Below are 18,394 nucleotides of genomic sequence, written 5' to 3'. Positions count from 1 at the left end.
AGTTGTTTTTCCATTTATATAGTTTACAATGCCTTCTATTTTTGATTCTTTTTTTTCTTTTTGTTGTTTCTTGATTTCTCATAAATTCCTTATATTTTATTTGTTATTTAAATTATAATTATTTTCTTCAGTGAACTTTTGTGTCTTCTTTTCCATTTGGTCTTTCTACTTTTACAAGAATTGTTTGCATTGGTGGATTTTTGCTCTTTTTGGAGAATTTTCTTTTTTAAGGAAGTGTGTTTTCGTTATTATTCTTATTGCTTGCTTGTGTTTGTTTTTTGGTTTTGGGTTGAAGTTTTTTATGCTTCTTTTCATTTGGCCAATACTACTTTTTTTTGAGGCAATTGAGGTCAAGTGATTTGCCCTGGGTCACACAGCTAGGAAATGTTAATTAAGTGTCTGAGGCCATATTTGAAGTCAGGTTCTCCTGACTTCAGGCTGGTGCTCTACCCACTGCACCACCTACCTGCCCCCCCTCCCCAATATTACATTTTAAGGAATCCTTCTCTTCATTGTTTTTGTATTTCCTTTACCACTTTCCTTAAACTGTTTTTTTTTAAGTGTTATTTTCTTAAATACTTATGTGTGTGTGTGTCTTCTTTATTAAGCTATTCATTTGTTTTTCATGATTTTCTTGTACCACTCTTTTTTTCTCTTTTAAATTTTCCCTCCAAATATTATGGATTTTCAAAATTATTTTTGTGCTATTCTGTACCCTGACACTAATTTATTTTTTTCTTTGAGTGTTTGGCTGTAGGAACTTTGGCTTATATTTTTTTTTTGAGTGTGTGTTTTGATCTTCCTTGTCATCATAGTAACCTTCTTTGGGCAGAATTCTTTTTTTATTGTTATTTGCATATACTCTTAGTTTTGATTTGACTTTTGTTGTTGTGTTTTGTTTTTTGTTTATTTTTGCTGAGGCAATTAGGGTTAAGTGAATTGCCCAAGGTCACACAGTTAGGAAGTGTTTAGTGTCTGATGTCAGATTTGAACTCAGGTCCCACTGACTTTAGGGCTGGTCCTCTATCTGCTGTGCCAGCTAGCTTCCCCTTGACTTGACTTTTAATTCTCTGTAAAGTAGGACTCTGCTTCCAGGGTAGCAGAAACATTGTCTTACCTTTGAAGGTTTTTGTGCAGATATTTCCAGGGAATTATACATTTTTCCAAGTTAATTCATGATAGCATGGCCTAAGGAGTTACATATTTACCCCTTTTCTGTGCTGTGCTCTGGTGTGTTAGCAAGCTCAAACATTCTTCTTTCCTGGAACTGTGAGGAGGGTCCTTGTTCTGTGGCTGTGAATTCTGGTGTATTAGGGCTTTTTCTCATCCTGTGATTGCCACCCAGGACTTACACTAAAATCAGAGTATGGACAAAGCAAGAATCCTTCCTCCTTCCTCAGTACTAGCAAAGAGACCCCTTTCATTTTCTTACCAATTATTCAACTCCTTTATTTCTGTGAGTTGAGAGCTCTGGAAAGACCACTGCCAGTGTTGATTCAGTGGCTCCCAAAGCCTTCCCCTAGATTTCGGGGTGAGCAGCTGTGCTGGACACTGTTCTGTTGGGGCCTGAGCTGTAGTGCGCTCCTTTTATCCAGATGAGATAAACCTTTCAAATTGTCTTTGGTATCTGTGGTGAAAGGCCCACCACTGCTTCCATTGTTTCAATTACCCTGAGTCCAGTGCCTGGTTTGAATGGGACTTTTGCTCTGCTGCTGCTGTGTATTCTGGACTGTGCTCCTTCTCACCTTGGTGTGACAGACTTTTTTTTTTTTTTTTTTTGCCAAACTTCCAAGTTGTTTTGCTTTAAAAAAAAATTGTTTCATACCATCTTTTTGTGGGTTCTGCTGCTATAGAATTTGTTTAGAGTCATTATTTAAAGGTATTTGGAAGAATTTAGGGAGAGTTCAGGAGAATTCATACTTGTTTTATGACTCGGCTTTAGAGGCTGCATTGAGTGAAAAATCATCTAACGATAAAAAATCATGCACTGATATTACCTCCATTTTAGTCTTGGTTTCTAGTCTTTTCAATATAGCTTTTATCATCAATGTCATAGGTATCTTTGATGCTGTTCACCCTCACTGAAAATATTTGACAACATTGCTGAAAACATGCTAAAAAGCATAGGAGCAAGCAGATAGTCCTGTGTCACTTCCTTTGTGGCTAAAAAAAATGCAAGAGCACTATCTGTCACCCAGAATCTGAGCAAGCATACTATCATCAAATTGTTATACAATACAGATGAACTTTTCCAAGACAAATTTTGACATGATATTTTTATAACCCTTCATGACTGACTATACTAAAGGTCTTGATCAAATCGATAAATATTATGTATAGATCTCTATTCTGCTCCTGGCATTTCTCCTGGAGCTATTGGACAGCCAACACTATATCAATCATTCTTTAATCTTTTCTGAAGTCACATTGGCTGTCAAATAGGTGACCATGATCCAGGCAAAGGGTCTGTCTATTAAGAAAGACTGTGTAGATTCTGGGAGTGGAGCCAAGATGGTGGAGTGGAGCCAGGAAGCTGCTCAAGCTCTTCCAGTTTCCCTAGAAAACCACATGAAACAAAACCTCTGAACAGAAGATGATGGAATGAAACCACTCTCCAGTTTGCAAAGAATTGGAAGGACTTTAAGAAAGGGGAAGGGGTGGAGGGAAGGAGAGGAAAAGTTAAAACAGAAATTTTTGCAAGGGTCAATGTTAAAAAAATTACCTGTGCATGAGTTTTGTATATAAAAAAACTATAATAAAAAAAAAAGTCAGTCCCATTGGGGTGAAATGGGAAAGCCATTAAGAGAGTCTTAAACACAGCACATCAGCAAATGAGACACTCTGTCCTGGCTCAATACAGTAGCAGACCAGTGGAACAGCCTTCAGTCAAGTTCAGAAAGCAAATTGGGTGAAAACTGGTTGTTTTCTGGAAAAAGCAGGTAAAGCTACTCCTTGCTGTGAGTGAAGTATCAAACACAAGGGGCCCCTGTGCTCAAAGCCAGGCCTCAGAGCTGCACAGGAACCATGGGACAGCATCTCTTTTATCCAAAAAGCAAAGATCAACCATAAAAAAGGAGTTACAAAAAGGGAAGAAAGAAAAATGAGTAAGAAACAGAAAAAACCTTAACTATAGAAAGCTATTATAGTGACAGGAAAGACCAAAACACCAACTCAAATAAAAGTGATATGAATTGATCTCAAGCCCAAAGAGCCTTCTTGGAAGGGCTCATAATAGATTTTTTAAAATTATTATTATAACTTTTTATTGACAGAACATATGCATGGGTAATTTTTCAACATTCACCCTTGCAATCACTTCTTTTCCAACTTTTCCCTTCCTTTCCTCCATCCCCTCCCCTAGACGGCAGGCAGTCTCATACACGTTACACATGTTAAAGTATATTTTAAATACAATATATGTGTACATATTTATACAGTTCTCTTGTTGCACAAGAAAATTCGGAATAACCTGGGAAGAAAAACAAAAAGCTCTTAATATATTTTACAAGGCAATTTAAAAAGGGAGAATAAAAATGATAAAAGAAAGGAGAGTTATGCAAGAGAGAGTCAACTTGAGCTTAGAAAAGGAAGGAAAAAGTTGACTTGAAGAAAACAAGTCCTTAAAAGATACAGTTGGCTAAATACAAAAAAAAAAAAAAATCCACTGAAGAGAACAACACCTTGAAAAGCAGAATTAATGAAATGGAAAAAGAGATACAAAAGCTAATTAAGAAAATCTCACATTAAAAACTTGAACAGGACAAATGGAAGCTAATGACTCTGACAGATCAAAAGTCAGTCAAACAAACAAAAACAAATGATTAAATAGAATAAAATGTAAATTCTCTCATTTGAAAAACAGCCAATCTGGAAAACAGATCCAGGAGAGATAATTTAAAAATTAGTATTGGTTTACCTGAATGCCATGACCAAAAGAAGAGCCTGAATAACATTCTTGAAGATATCATCAAGGAAAACTTCCCTGATATAATAGAACCAGAGGAGTTGGAGGAGGAGATGGAAAAGGAGGTGTAGAGGGAGGGAGGAAAGAGGAAAGAAAAAAAGAATGTAGATACCACTTTTTTATTCCTCCATAATTCCTTATGAAGAGATTGATGAATACAGCATTGTCTTTAGAGTCAGGAAAACTTAGATACTTGATTTCAATCATGCCCCAGAATTTAACTAGATGTATTATCCTATGCAAGCCATTAAAATTTCTCTGGTCTTCATATTGTTCTTATGTAAAGTGGGCCCAGTATCATTACTAATCTTCACAAGATCATGTGAGTATCAAATGAAATAATTTAAAGTGTTTCTATGTAAATGCATGCTAATGTATACAAAAGTAGACAGTAAGAGGAATTTATTTTATGCCTTGTAATACATTTTCAGGATATTCAAACTGTACTCAACCAGAACACAATAATTTTAAATGATCAAGGCTCACAGAATCATTGAAATTTAGTCTTACTCATTTATTATTACTTACATGGCTAAAGGCTTGAGCAGCAGGAAAATAACGTATCTAGATTTTCAGAAAGCTGTTTTGCATACCCTATTATATGTTTTTTATTGTCTCAATATAATCATAATTAGTTAGGAAAGTCTAACAACACTTTAAAAATAATTGTGCAAGAATTAATGACTAAATAGAACAATTAACTTTTCATTAGCATTTGAGATAATAAACATTTAATGAAACTTTATAACATTCTTAGATTATACCACATTTTTAATTGCTATTTTTATGTCCTCTTTTAGTTTGTTTGAATCTTTACCTTTGGTAAGCCAAAAATTTACTGTAACATATTTCTTCCCAGGAATCAAGACTTTTTTTCATTTGGACAGCACAGAATGTTCAATTCACTGTAACCTTGAATAAGACACCCATATCATAAGCAAGGACTTGTTTCTGTAAAAAAAAAAAAAAAAAAAAAAAAAAAATGTTTACTCTTTTGGATCAGGAAGCTAATTCTATGAGTAAGGAATTTTACCCAGTAATGTTACTTCATTTTTTAAAATCAGGCTTAATTGTATTACCCAGGATATTGGGAACAATATGCTATGGAAATAATTTTATAGTTCTACAAAGTTAGCTCTGAATTATTTAGCTGTGAGTTCATTTTGATCAGAAAGAAATCATGTCAGCAGATAAAGTCAGAATGAACTCTATTTAAGCCATTGTTATTTTATTCTTTTAAGTGCTTGGTTCTCCCTAGACCATCAATTTGAAACATAGTTCAAAAAACATACTTTGATGTGTGTGTGTGTGTGTGTGTGTGTGTGCGTGTGAAGTCACTTAATTTTGCTATGAGATAGGAACTAGTTATGATTATTTTCAGGAGTTCAAGATAGCTGCTTCATAATATAGCTCTGGTCCCACTAAAGGAAGGGAAGTAAAATAAAATGAGTCTAGAAAGATAAAGTGAAGAACAATTGTAGAGAACTTTTAAAGCTAAATGGTTTTTATACTAGGGATAATACAAAGCTATTAGAGTTTATTGAATATGTGAATGACATAGTCAGATCTGCTCCTAATAAAATATATTTTTATACATTTGAGGCTGATGTAAATCAAAGAAGGGAAACTGATTAATATGTCACAGCAATAGTACAGGTCATAAGTGATCAGAAACTGAGCTAAGATATTGAGAATACCAGCAGAAATAAAATTTTGGATATGAGATAATGTAAAAAGAAGAAAAAGTATGATTTGACACTGTTAGGAATTGTGGAAAAGTCATGAAAGTGGGAAACTGGAAGAACTGTGGCATCTTCAACATAGATAGCTCTCTCTCTCTCTCTCTCTCTCTCTGTGTGTGTGTGTGTGTGTGTGTGTGTGTGTATGTATTTGTATGTAGAGAAAGATGAAGAAATATATATATATTTGCATTTAGGACATTGTAAGTTTCAAAATTTTCCAAAATCTACTGGTTGAAATGTCAAAAAGTCAATGGGTAATGTGAGATTGAAGCTCATCAGGGAAATTAAAAATCAATAAGTTAGTGAATCATCTGCAAAGATATAATAAATAAAGTCATGGGAACTAGAGAGATAAAAACAAATATACCAGAGGCAGAAAAGGAGACATATAAAAACAGATAGAGGGGCAGAAAATCAGATAGAAGAAAATAAAAAAGAAGAAAATATAAAACAGGGTGCAAAATATGGTCTTGGGAACACTCATAGGTAGGGGATCATGACAGGGATGATTTCAAAGAAATGAGACTATGAGATAATCAGACTGTTAAGAGGAGAGAAAACACGAGGGTCATCTCCAAAAAATCCAGATAAGAAAGATTATTCGGGGGAGATAATAGTTATTAGATTTTAAGAAATTTAAGAAGTATTAAAATATTAAATTTGTTATTTGAGGAAACAATGTTAACTTTGCAAAGAATAGTTTCAATTAAGTGGTAAAGTCACTTACCATTTCCATTTTCAGAAAAATCCAAATGCTCCCTTGTCAGAAACCAACACCCCCTCCTTTAACAATCTTTGTTCAGGTGGCCTTCTCCCCTCCCCAAAGGCAACTGTACTCTTAGTTAAATATTTCAACGAATTGATTAGATCCTGTGGACATGATAAACACACCTGTTTGAAGAAGAATGCTTCAGAGCACAATGATCCGAGGGGTCCCAGGAAGAACATTAACCACAGAGCACAATGATCCAAGGGGTCCTAGGAAGAACATTAACTACAAGGACCATGTGAACTTTGACACAGAGATAATGGTCTCACGTAGCAATATAGCATAAAAACAAGACCCTTTGCATGAATAAAGTTGAGCCGTGACAAAATTTGCTCGGTCTCCCTCCTCTTTCTCGCCCGTTTCTCTTTCAGGCTGGGTCCCCCTCGATCCCCCAAATAACTGAGTCCCGCTGGACGGGACAGGTGGCGCCCAACGTGGGGCCCGAGGTACGGACCCTTGCCAGACGGACCCCCACCCGAAGAAGTTGTTGCGACCCCTGATGTGAGGACCTCTTTCGCCACTCGCGGAAGCTCCAGTCCTGGTAAGTTGATTTCGTCCCTCTCATAGAAATGGGCCATAAGTTGTCTAAAGAACAGGCTTTCATAAAGGATCTCAAAGCCTCCCTCAGGGAAAGAGGAGTTAGAATAAAAAAGAAAGATTTGGTGAAGTTCTTTATTTTTATCGATGAAGTCTGTCCCTGGTTTCTCATTACTGGGCCAGAGATTCATCCCCAGAAATGGCAGAAGGTAGGCAAAGATTTAAATGACAAACTACGAAAGGAGGGACCTAATTCCGTCCCCACAACTGTTTTTTCCTATTGGGGCTTAATTCCTGATATTGTAGATTCAGCATCTGATGACCCGGATAAGCAGCAACTTTTATCAGTTTCAGAGTTTTGTCTCCGCCCGCTTTCTCAGACAGCCTCTGTGGTTTCCATTCCTTCTGCAGATAAAAATCCTTCCAGGCCCCCTTCTATTATTGAGATGCCTGCCATTCAAAGAGAGTCCCTCTATCCCCCTCTGCCTCAAGAAACCCCTCCATCAGATTATCTGCTCAATCTCCCCATATTTACTAAGAATTCTGACGATGATACCCTTGAGCCCGGGGTCGCGGCCGTCTTAGAAGAAGAAGTGGCCCATTACCATAACCCCGATGATGGGCCCCCTCTTACGGCCCAGTCCTCGCAATATCCCCCACCTTATGCAGTTCGAACCTGTGCTCCCGCTCTTTCTGCCCCTACGCTCCCCCCTGCTACCCTTATTGAAGCTAAAAATCATCTCTCTGCCCAAGTTAATGATCTCAAGGAGGTCCTTGATCTCCAGCAGCAGTTTGTTCAGCTTTCTACAGAACTTTTTTCCTTGCAAAATTTGCTTAAAGAGACTATCCTCCTCCAGGCTTCAAGCCCAGCAGCCACTCCTCCTTTATTGCCTTACAAAAAGGGCCCCCCCTAGCAAATCTAAAGACCTGATTAATAAATCAAAAAACCTGAAATTGACTCTCCCTGTCATGACATGCACTCATAAATCCAGTGCTCCTTTTCTGGACGATCCTCCGTCATCCTCCAGGGAGGAACGTGTCCTTACCTCCCCCTCTAGAGGCTCCCACTTTCCTTCAGATAGTGAGGGAGAAAGTGAAAATGAAAAGGGAAATGAGGAGGATGATCAGGCAGTGCAGGATGCCCCTCCAAGGGAGTTTCGTAAGCTCCATTTTAAAACCTTAAAGGACTTGAATGCCGCAGTCAAGGCTTACGGACCTAATGCCCTGTTTACTCTTTCGGCCCTTGAGGCCATGTCTCGCGGCAGCTACTTGCTCCCCTCTGAATGGATTCGTGTAGTGCAAGGAGTTCTGCCACCGGGCCAATTCCTGACTTGGAAGGCAGACTTTTTTGACCGCTGCCAGTCCACAGCAGCTGCTAACTTAAAATCTCCACACTTGCCCGCTGCGAGTTGGACGTTTGAGAAACTTAGCGGACAAGGGAAATACGCCTCAGAGGCCCAACAGCAACGTTTTCCTGTCGGCCTTTTGGCTCAGACTGCTAATGCTGCCCTTGCGACATGGAGAACCCTGCCTAACATGGGCTCACCTTTTGCCCCCCTCAACAAAATCGTTCAGGGTAGCCAGGAAGATTTTTCTGAATATGTCAGCTGCCTACTTGAGGCTGCTGAAAGGACCTTAGGGCATGAGGCAGCCAGCGACCAGCTTGTCAAGCGCTTAGCATATGAGAATGCCAACCCTTTGTCAGAAATATGTGGCTCAGATTATTTAAATAACGACATTAAAGTCAAAGGGATGAGGTCTAGATATGGGTTACCTAAATGAAATTAGGGTTTAATTGAGATCTAGTGGCAGGTTCAGGGTACAGGGAGTCAAATAGAGCCTCCCTGCAATCCCTTTGGATTCAACGCAAGGATACAGAGTTAAATGAGGTCTAGAAGTGGCACAAGAGTCCCTGTAAAGGAATTTAAAGGCCTGAAAAGCTAGGTTGATAAGAGGTTTAATATGGGGTTTGGAAGTAAGGTTAAAGTCTAGTTAAGGAAATAGGTGAAGGTAGAGATAAGAGGACATCAAAAACAGGATTTCAGTGGACAGAGATCCTTGGCATGCCAGCCGTAAAGCTGGCATGTTTGCAACCTCTGCAAAAAGAGGGCTCCTGCTTGACTCTTTAATAATGAGAGATTCAGCTAAAGGGGCCTGTGGGTGGAGTCCCAAATTGGCTCCTCACTGGGTTCCTGTGAAGACTTGAGTTTGCTTGATGGGGGTTGGGAAATCTGAACAGATCATTAGAATGGGGGCTGGGAGAGCCCAAGTTGGCTCAGATTTAGGTGAGGGCTGGGACAGGACCAGATCTTCTATTGGAATTCAAAGGGACCAGGATTTGTGAATCAAAGGTTTTAACTTCCTGGATTGATAATGCATCAGCTAGGAGGGGTTGGGAATCAGAAATAAATCAATTCTTAAAGGGACCACAACCTGCATCAAAAGATTATAGTATTTGCTGTAGTTAGAAGCTAATAGTGGTTTGGGGTGATTAAGTTCATGGAGTTTAGCACTGTCCTGAAGATCTCCAAGAAATTCAGGTACTCTTGAAATAGTGTAGTTCCTTTGGATTGTACCTTCAGCATTTTTAGTATATATGACAATTGCAATGTCATTTGTATAAAATTGTCTGGACATAGCTACAGTCACAAGAATCAGCACATCACTAAATGAAAGGAAAATAGTTCTTTCAAAACATCTGATTTTTACCTAGAAACATTGTGAAATCATTCCTATATATTCATTAGATGTGAAAACTTCCCACATTTTCCACAAAATATTTAAGTCTAGGATGAGTGATTCCTCAAGAAAAATATACTTTGATATTTTGTTTTGATTGTACTTATGATTTCTGCATAATCATAGAAAAGCTTATTTTTAAAATGCATGATTATGACATGAAATATGGCTATACTCATTTAAATGATGCTTTTCTTCATTTCTTGTTGATTACTGCTATTCTTCACACATCTTAAAATACTGATTAAATTCCACCTCCTTCCTCCATGCCTTTGCAAATCTTTTTCCTATAAGTAGAATGTTCTCCTTGATCATGCCTGTTTCTTTGAATCCCTACTTTCTTGCAGGCTTCAAATCAAGTACCAATTCCTATGGCCTAATTATTAATACTATCTTCCTGAAATATGTTTTTGTGATACTGATGCAAATACTTCATGCATTTAGTACTCATCTAATGTGACATTATAACCATTTCAGAAGTGCAAGCACGAACACTAACTATTCTTTTGCCTTTTTAGGGTTGGAGGAAAACAAGATTTTTTTTTTTTATTAATAAACTGACAAAGTATAATTTATCTTCCAGGTAGTACTATATTCAAGCCATCCACCCAGAGGTCTTGTGAAAATACTCTGAATTTAAATGCAAAATTTCTTCTTTGGTTTACAAACAACAGTTCCCCATCCCACCAAGTTATATGGTTTCACATAATAGAAAAGCATTCCTTACAGACCAGATTCTGAATTCTAGCCTACAAGTAGAAAATAGATATACCATAGAAATATAATTTATATTTTAATTATGAATTAGAAAAAGTATCAATGTTCCTCCATCAGATTGGTAGTTTACTCTAATGCCAAGTACGGGATCTATAATTTAAGGTAAGAGAACAAGGTTAAAAATATTTTGTTTGTTATTTGTTAAACTCATAGTTAGTTAAAGCAAATAGAATGTAAGGTCCTTGAGATAAAGTGCTGTTTTATGTTTGTCTTCAAATCTCTGGTACCTAACACCTTTATGTTTTCCATACAATAGGCACTTAATATATGTTTAGTGAATTTAATAGGCTATAATTGAATTCAAATTTTATTACCAATGAAATGGCAAACTCTAGAAGGAATTTTCAGGAATGTGATTCTGGTCTTTCTGCAACAGAAAACTGAAAGATTTTAGCTGACAGTATCTTAATTTGTATGCAGACTATTAAGTTTCTAACTGAAATTTCTCACTTCATACTTCTGATATGCAATGAAGACCTTTGGGGCGTTTCTATAAATGTTCTTGCAATATTCTCATGTTTGGATTTTGCTTAACATGTCATATAATACAAGAAAGCAGCTACTGTTCTTTTTAGCTATTTGTACTTTTAGTTATCTGTTATTCCTGGAATAAGGTATGTGTACTCTTGCCTGCTTTCTAAATAAATACAGCAGTAAACTGGAACATCAAAAAGTATCAGTTTGGGTTGGTGTGAAAATACATTTCTTTTCCTTAAAGGCCTTTCTTTTATGGATTGGGATTCTGTATTCTCTTTCCTTCTCAATCAGAGGTTGAAAAAAAAAACAATCTAAGGAGTAAAAATATTATTATTTTCTATATGATATCACCCTTAATGAAAATATCTGTTTTAATTCACCTATGGATATAAAACAGTTCAGAACTATTTTAATCTTCAGATCTTCTTGTACCAAAACTTTTAGAAATAGTACAGGCTACATAACTTCCAATGTAATAGTTTAAAAATCAAGATAAAGAAATGTAAAGGATGAATTTTTTTCACTCCCTACATTAGATTGAGACTATATTTCCTTTTAGGATTTAAAAATCGTAAATAGAAAATATTAGCCATGTATGCAAAGAAGTTTCATTAATCTTTCATACTATATCACATAATCAAGGATTTATTGCTAGAAAAAATTTTAGAAATAATCTACTCCAATTCCTTCATTTAACAGTTAAAGAAACTGAGGCAGACAGAAGTTAAGGGGTATATACAAAACTACAAAGTTAGAAAGCTGTAGACCTGGTCTTTCAACTCAGTTCCTGAAACTCCAAATTCACTTCTATCTCTACTGCACAAAGGTGCTCATTCATCATAATTATTGTGATTGTAAATTGACTTTCCTCATTATTAACCTTTTTGTATATATAAACTTTGTTTAGTCAGGAATTCAAAACTTAATAATGAATTTGATCCAATTTTCTCCATATCTCTGCATAATTGCCTTGTACAGGAGCCAATATGGATATCAAATGGAATAATAAGCAAATTAGAAAAAAACATGAATATTTGCTTTTTTCAGAAAACAAGTTTGAATTCAATAATACTCCATAATTTGATCACTTTAAAGTTGGTGAATATAGTATCAAAGAAAGCCAAAAAAAAAAAAAATGAGATTAAGTCTATATGAATGGATAGAATGTTATTTTTAAAGGTAAATGCATTATCTTTGAGTTGCTGTATTAAAATTGTGAAGTATGTTAAAATATAGATTTTTTTTAAAAAAGCTATAACATGGCTGCATCCAAGTATAAGAAACAGATGTATATTTTGCACTCTTAATTCTATACATTTGTAAAATATAGATATGAAGGAATAGAAGAAAACTAACAATGAAAATTATGAGATCTTAAGGTATATCTTACTTAGCTACGAAAGAATAGTTGATTTGACTCTCTTCATAGTTTTTTGTACCCCAAATGGGTGTCTGATTTAATAAGCATGAAAAATGCTCATTAATATTAATGTAAGTTTGAGGGTAAAATAAATCACCATACCTCTGCTCTATGAAACAGCATGAAGTAGAAAAGTTACCAACCTCTGAGAAGTATCAAGCAAATTGCAAAGTTATTAGTTAGAACAGTCCTGGGGCACTGAGAAAGAAGAACTGCTGGCCACAATCTGAGATTGAGAATTTAATGTGAGCAAAACCTATGCCTGAATACCTGAAAAATAAACAGACAGGAAAGCTGGCATGACCAGATAAAGAGTAATTTAACTGGTCTGACTTCCTGAAGAGACAGTTAAATTCAGTATCAAAAAAAATCTTTTGATATGCTGCTCTGAATGTTAATAAGTCAACTATTATTTACATTTGACTTATACTTCCTTTTTACACAGAAGGTAGTACAATCAATTACTGGAGGTGAGAGAAGAAATATTCATTATTAAAATTATATGCAAGGTGGCTGGAGTCTGTGTTCTTTTTGAAAAATATCCCTTTGATGTGGATGGAATTCCTTCTTTCTGTAGCAACTTTAAAAATCTAAAAAAGGATAATGATAGATTTTTATCCCTTCTTCCTTTGATGTCATTTTTCACTGACATTTTCCATAGGTTTCATAGAAGTCCAAAAATATATTTATTTTGCCTCAAGAAGTGATAAATGGTCGAACGGGACTGTCTAATCAAAAGAGTGTTTATTAAGTATATACTGTATGCTGTTTGTTGTGTTTCTCTTAAAGATTGTGCCTACTGGGAATGAATCCAGCATATCTCAAAGAATTTCCCCCAATTCTGTTCCATTTTCTTATTTTAATGATATTGTGAATCTGTAATCTCTTTGATAGAGTATTCCTTTCAACTCTCCTCATTGCAACCTACACATATCTTCTATCTCAATACAACTCTTGTCATAGACTTCTTCATATTTTTTTTTTCCCTTCACAGAGGTAATACCAAATCAAAACGAAGTCTGCATTTGGATGCCAACTTAAAATGGTAATTGGTGGCACACTGGAGGCTGGAGTAAGAAAGACCTAAGGTTTTTTGTTGTTGTTGTTTTTTGGGGGTGAGATAATTGAGGTTAAGATACTTTCCCAAGGTCACTCAGCTGGGAAGTGTTAAATGTCTGAGGCAGACATTTGATTTGAACTCAGGTCCTCCTGACTTCAGGGCTGATGCTCTATCCACTATACCACCTAGCTGCCCCAACCTAAGTTCTAAATCTGATCTCAGCTACTTCCTAGATATGTGACCCTGGACAAGTCATTTAATTTCTATTTGCTTCACTTTTCTCCGTTGTAAAATGGCAATAATAACAGTATATACTTGAAAGAATTGTTGTGAAGATTAAATGAAATTATAAAAAGTGGTTAGGAAAGTACGTGCTACATAGTAGGTATTATATACATGCCTCCTCTTTTTAATAATAAATATGCATGAGGACATGCTTTATTTTAATCTCTATTATGTGTACTATTATCTCCAAATATTGCTTCTATAAGAAATTTTTATAGTCAATAAAAAAGCATTTATTAAGCATTTACTGAATATTAGCCACTATGCTAAACACAGTATACCAAAAAAAAAAAAAAAAAAAAAGTTAAAATAGCACTACCTGCCTTCAAGAAGTTTGCATTCAGATATAATCTTTTGTTATAGAAAAAAAACTTTAGAATTATCAAAAACATAATGTAATTTCCCAAAGGCAATCCAGCCCTTTTCTTTCTATTCAATTCTGATCCCAGTTTATTGTCCATCTGCAGACTCTGTACTAGATATATGTTTTGATGATCTATGCATTGTCGATTCCATTACTTATTATAGTTCATGCATGTACTCCATAAGGCAGTCAAAATGCATTAAAAAATAAAAATGGGAAGAGCAGTCATAGTAGATCAATAACACAGAGGAGATATAATTTTGAGAGCATTGATTAATTATCAAGATACTTGAAGGAAAGCTCAGGTGGGTAGAAAGGAAAGGAGCTACTAAATGCATAGATAAAACAACCTTTATTATTTATGAATAAAAAGTGATGAGAGTTATTTTAACAATATAGTTATTTTCTGATTTCTATAAAAAATCTTTATCAGAATTGACTATTAATATAATACCCAATAGAACACACACATTTTTAAGGCAAACCTCACAGAACATACTTTACTCAAACTTCTGGCAGTTTGTAGATACTTAACCACAAATCTATGTCTTCATAGATATTTATCTTTCACTAGGTAAACAAAGGATTAATCAGTAAAAACAAAAATCATTTAGTCAAATGCTATAGTAAGAAAAGTAGCACAAAATATTTCTTTTCATATTTCTGGAACATACTCTACTAAAAATGCATTCTATGACTGGGGATATTGACAGTATACTTTGAAAATCTCTCTCTCTCTCTCTCGCTCACACACACACACACACACACATACACGCACGCACGCAGGCACAAACTCCACATCTATTCATCCATTAACTCTCATACACAATAACATTGTATTTTTTACATATGCTAAAAGTACATATGAAGGAAACATCTCAAGCTCATATACCAAGATATACATACATACAGATCAGTATACTCATAGTAAAAAGTAGGGATAAACAAGTAGGGAAAGGAATTTTGCAGGGTGTGTAAACAGAAAAGACATATATAAAGGAAAGACATAGAGCCAGGGAATATGTAGAGAGAGATTCACAAATAGAGAATTATGGCAGGATCACTCACAATGTTGGAATAAGAATGTTCCAACCAGGCTGGCTCTATCTCATCTCATTGCTTATCCTTAATTTTGCTCCTTGAGATGCATTTCCTCATTTGTGTACTCAGTTGGATATAAAATTTTCCCTAGATACTGCTCTGCTGCATATATAGTCTCAAGATTTCATCTTAGTTAAAATTCTTTACAGTCTCTTGAAGAAATAGTTATTTTCAGCTTAAACAAGACCTACAGATTCTTCTTTTATGTTCTAGAATAAAGCAGAAAATGTTTAACCTAGGAAAAATAAATAGAAAAAAACAAAACAAAATATTTTCTGTCCTGCACCCAAACTCTTGGCTGGAGAAATTTCTCATTTCTATATCAAGAGATACTAAGCTTTTACAATAAAGTACAGGATGTTTGCTTTTTGTTGTATTCCTCTTCCTAGTTCATTTGCTATACATTAGGGCTAAATATCTTTGTTTCACACACACACACACACACACACACACATACACACACACACGCATTAAGTTAATAAAGATTGTTAGCTTATATTGTGGTTAATATAGCAGTTTTAAAGGACTGAAAATTCAGATAGATATAGCTTGATATATGGAGTAATCTTGCTTTATAAATCTATCAATCATCTATCTATCTATCTATCTATCTACAATATAGGCTGGATAGGATAAAGGTTATTTTCCAAGTAATTTACCAAATATCTTTATGCTTCTTAGATCCCCATGTCTTGAAGCCTAAGTCTACTGCATTTTCTAGGTATATGAGTGATAGAAAACACAAGGAAATGAGGCAAGCTATGACTAGAATTCAAAACATTGTCTTCCCTTATTGATAGAATGGAATTTATTATTAGGACTGCAAATGAGTCTAGCAAAAGTTCTAAAAATAGCTTTGCCTTAAATCATTACACAGGTATTAAGACAAATCTTGGTAAAGGAATGAAGGGGAAAACTGGCTTTTAAAAATACTATTCTATAGTTGAACAAATTTTTTATAGTCAGAAAATTGACTGAAAAGTATGAAGAATGAAAAAAAAATCTCAATGTACTCATTATTATTGATTGACAATTAAAACGGCTAAATTGATTAAATGGAGACAAATATCAGCATAAAAACATTACTTCCTACTACTAGGGTCACCTAGGTAGTGCAATGTATAGAGCATCAGCCCTGAAGTCAGGAGGATCTGAATTCAAATTGGGCCTCAGACACTTAACACTTCTTAACTGTGTGACCCTGGACAAGTCACTTAACCCCAATTGCCTCAGCCAAAAACAAAAAAAAAACAAAAAAAAACTTACCTCCAAAAATTGGCATTCCATTCTTATTGCACATTTTGCAAGAGTTCTTGAAAGATGGTAACTAGAGTGATAACTTTAATAACTCTTTGATTAACATCAAGAAAAAATGAAACAGGTAGATATGTATCTGCTAATCGTCAGCAATGTGATGGTAAATGATTAATAGGTCTTCTAAAAGAAAAATAGCAAACTTTTAAGTTTAAATCTAAATAATCAACAAAACAAGAAATCAAAAAGGAAATCCCAATAAAAAGAAAAAACCCCTAGATGTTCCTATTTGTTAATGACATTCTTTGGAATGAACCAATTTTGGGTTCAATATAGATTTCCCTAAATGAAATCTCTATTGAAAAGAGTTTGATCTAACTATCTAGGGAAAATATCAGAATATGAACAATTGTTATTATCCAAAAATAAATCGAGCAAGTATTAAATAAATACTGGGGGAATTTATATAGGGCTGTATTTGGGCTATTATTACTTAGAAGCCATTTGAATACCAAATAAAACAGCTCAAAACACTAAGCAAGCCAACAACTTATTTCCAGATTTTACTTCACTATGTTCTAAGTAGCATGTAATTCAATTACTGATTTTCGCATTTGGAAGTCAAAACACATTAAAGAAATGACTGAAAATTAAAACATGCACGTTATTATGATTGGATAATCTCTACCATATATAATAAAATATATGATAAAAGGTTCGGTCTTTTGTATTCGTACTAAAGAAAGTAAAAAAGGCTGTGTTGTTTAAATGGACACAATACTTTAAGAAAGTAATATGGTACCATATATTTCTTTTTCAAATGACATCACTTTTAATAAAGGTAGGTCCTAACTGATATTTATTTAATTGTTGCACAGATATTCTTAAAATAATGCAATTAAGAAAAACTGAAATCTGTTTAATTTTTTTTTTTTCTGAAAACAACGGGAATATAGATTCTATTCATTTTCTCACATTCTTCTTTAAGTGGTTGAGAATAATTTCCTGGCATTTGATTTCTAGGCACATTTGCCAAGCTTCAAAAGGCAACTAACCCATGTTGGATTGGTCAATTTTCCTTTGAGAGCATGAGACAATTTTCTCTGTCACTGATGAAATATTTGTAATAGACCTAATCTTGGAGTGGGCAAGGGCAGTAAAATATTTTGAAATGGTGTTTCACCTTAGTGAATAAGTGGATGATAAAGATTCTCTGAACGTTAGTGCTATCTCACATAAAAAATCACCTGTCTATTAAGATCGTTAGGGGATACATCACAGGGGCGGAGCCAAGATGGCAGAGAAGGCACACATGACTTTCTAAGCTCCTCTCATTCCCCTCATAACCAACTATTTTATCCAGCCTCAGAAATACCTCTTCACTGCTTAAATTCATGAAGATCAGAAGCAGACAACTTACCTGCTGAAGTCAATCTGGAAGATCTTCAGGAAAGGTTTGTTCTGAGGGGCCAGAAACAGACCAGCCCAGGCAAGGAGAGGCTAGTGTCCTGAGCAGACCAGGGGCAGGGGTGATCTCTGTGGCTAGAAAAGTTATAGAGACCACTCTGCTATAGGCTAACTGTTCTGCCTTGATTACAAAGCAGTAAACTGGCAGAGAAATTAAAGCCTGGAACAGAGGGTACTCTAAAAAAACGCCAGAACCTAACACTGGCCATAGCGACTCAAACCCGGAAGTGACTCAGGAGACTAAAACACAGCCATGCAGCCACATCCTGCAGTTCGGGACTTTTGCGGGGGCAGTTACAAACCCTCACGGCAGGGGGTCACAGCCTGGGCAGCCTCTAATCAGCACAGTGTGGGGCTCAGCCTGGGGCAGTAGAATTTCCCCAATAGGACTGTGCTTCCCAGGGCAGACACTTCCAGTCCCTGAAAATCCATTCACTG

The sequence above is a fragment of the Sarcophilus harrisii genome, chromosome 1 (assembly GCF_902635505.1).
Source record: "Sarcophilus harrisii chromosome 1, mSarHar1.11, whole genome shotgun sequence".
Classification (NCBI taxonomy): domain Eukaryota; kingdom Metazoa; phylum Chordata; class Mammalia; order Dasyuromorphia; family Dasyuridae; genus Sarcophilus; species Sarcophilus harrisii.
Note: the sequence above shows the minus strand (reverse complement) of the source record.